This window comes from Natator depressus, chromosome 28 (assembly GCF_965152275.1).
Source record: "Natator depressus isolate rNatDep1 chromosome 28, rNatDep2.hap1, whole genome shotgun sequence".
In the NCBI taxonomy this organism is placed as follows: Eukaryota; Metazoa; Chordata; order Testudines; family Cheloniidae; genus Natator; species Natator depressus.
In genome coordinates this window covers 8653848-8656347 of record NC_134261.1, presented here as the reverse complement: position 1 = coordinate 8656347, position 2500 = coordinate 8653848, and the positions used below count along the sequence as shown (strand labels likewise).

The 2500-nt window shown below is 66.0% G+C and overlaps 1 non-coding gene across 1 annotated transcript; it reads right to left on the bottom strand.

The window, feature by feature from the left end:
• Positions 1–1968: 1968 nt before the first annotated feature.
• LOC141979114 (5S ribosomal RNA) lies at positions 1969–2087 on the bottom strand. The gene has a single exon (XR_012636541.1). It is a non-coding gene; the product is annotated as a 5S ribosomal RNA (ribosomal RNA).
• Positions 2088–2500: the final 413 nt, after the last annotated feature.

Genomic DNA, 2500 nt, shown 5'->3' with positions numbered 1-2500 from the left:
CCTGGTGGCCGCTCGGGACTTAAGCCCGGAGCCCGGGGCAGGGCGACCCCGGACGGACGGGGCTCCGCCTGGCCCCTGCCCGCGGGGGCAGGCTCCGGGTTGACCTGGTGGCCGGACGGGGAATAAGCCCGGAGCCCGGGGCAGGGCGACCCCGGACGGACGGGGGTCCGCCGGCCCCTGCCCGCGGGGGCAGGCTCCGGGTTGACCTGGTGGCCGCTCGGGACTTAAGCCCGGAGCCCGGGGCAGGGCGACCCCGGACGGACGGGGGTATGCCGGCCCCTGCCCGCGGGGGCAGGCTCCGGGTTGACCTGGTGGCCGGTTTGCTTTCGGGCCACCAGGTCAACCCGCTGCCTGTATGGGGTTGACCTGGTGGCCGCTTTCCTTCCCGGCCACCAGGTCAACCCGCTGAATGTATGGGGTTGACCTGCTGGCCGCTTTCCTTCCCGGCCACCAGGTCAACCCGCTGAATGTATGGGGTTGACCTGCTGGCCGCTTTTCTTCCCGGCCACCAGGTCAACCCGCTGAATGTATGGGGTTGACCTGCTGGCCGCTTTCCTTCCCGGCCACCAGGTCAACCCGCTGAATGTATGGGGTTGACCTGCTGGCCGCTTTCCTTCCCGGCCACCAGGTCAACCCGCTGAATGTATGGGGTTGACCTGCTGGCCGCTTTTCTTCCCGGCCACCAGGTCAACCCGCTGAATGTATGGGGTTGACCTGCTGGCCGCTTTCCTTCCCGGCCACCAGGTCAACCCGCTGAATGTATGGGGTTGACCTGCTGGCCGCTTTCCTTCCCGGCCACCAGGTCAACCCGCTGAATGTATGGGGTTGACCTGCTGGCCGCTTTCCTTCCCGGCCACCAGGTCAACCCGCTGAATGTATGGGGTTGACCTGCTGGCCGCTTTCCTTCCCGGCCACCAGGTCAACCCGCTGAATGTATGGGGTTGACCTGCTGGCCGCTTTCCTTCCCGGCCACCAGGTCAACCCGCTGAATGTATGGGGTTGACCTGCTGGCCGCTTTCCTTCCCGGCCACCAGGTCAACCCGCTGAATGTATGGGGTTGACCTGCTGGCCGCTTTCCTTCCCGGCCACCAGGTCAACCCGCTGAAAGTATGGGGTTGACCTGGTGGCCGCTTTCCTTCCCGGCCACCAGGTCAACCCGCTGAAAGTATGGGGTTGACCTGGTGGCCGCTTTCCTTCCCGGCCACCAGGTCAACCCGCTGCCGGCATGGGGTTGACCTGCTGGCCGCAGAGGGGCAGGCTCCGGGTTGACCTGGTGGCCGGACGGGGATTAAGCCCCGGCTCGGAGCAGGGCAAGCCCGGGCGGAGGGGGGTCCGCTTGGCCCCTGCCCGCGGGGGCAGGCTCCGGGTTGACCTGGTGGCCGGTTTGCTTTCGGGCCACCAGGTCAACCCGCTGAATGTATGGGGTTGACCTGCTGGCCGCTTTCCTTCCCGGCCACCAGGTCAACCCGCTGAATGTATGGGGTTGACCTGCTGGCCGCTTTCCTTCCCGGCCACCAGGTCAACCCGCTGAATGTATGGGGTTGACCTGCTGGCCGCTTTCCTTCCCGGCCACCAGGTCAACCCGCTGAATGTATGGGGTTGACCTGCTGGCCGCTTTCCTTCCCGGCCACCAGGTCAACCCGCTGAATGTATGGGGTTGACCTGCTGGCCGCTTTCCTTCCCGGCCACCAGGTCAACCCGCTGAAAGTATGGGGTTGACCTGCTGGCCGCTTTCCTTCCCGTCCACCAGGTCAACCCGCTGAATGTATGGGGTTGACCTGCTGGCCGCTCTGCTTCCCGGCCACCAGGTCAACCCCCTGCCGGTATGGGGTTGACCTGCTGGCCGCAGAGGGGCAGGCTCCGGGTTGACCTGGTGGCCGGCAGGGACTTCAGCCCCAGGGCCCCTGGCAGGGCGACCCTGCCCTTGTTCCCCAGAAAAGGAGAGAGCTGGCTCGCAGCGGGAAAAGCTGCCTACGGCACCTGGGATTCCCAGGCGGTCACCCATCCAAGTACTAGCCAGGCCCGGGACGGTTTACCTTCCGAGATCGGACGGGATCGGGGGCCTTCCGTCCGGTATGGCCGTAGGCACTCGGCTCCGGTCCGCCTCGTCCCCTTTCCCTTACTGACTCCCCTGCCTCGGGTGGGCCCGATCCTTTTTTCCGTTTTTTTTTTTCGCTCCGGAGGCTTCATGAGCCCCCCCCCAACACCCCTTTGGGGGTCGGTGAAAATTTTTTTTTCAGACTTCCAGGGGCCCGATCCTGGCCGCGGGCACCCGGCTCCGGGCACCCGGCTCCGGGCCGCCTCGTCCCCTTTCCCTTACTGACTCCGCTGCCTCGGGTGGGCCCGATCCTTTTTTCCGTTTTTTTTTTTCCGCTCCGGAGGCTTCGTGAGCCCCCCCCAACACCACTTTGGGGGTCGGTGAAAAAATTTTTTTCAGACTTCCAGGGGCCCGATCCTGGCCGCGGGCACCCGGCTCCGGGCACCCGGCTCCGGGCCGCCT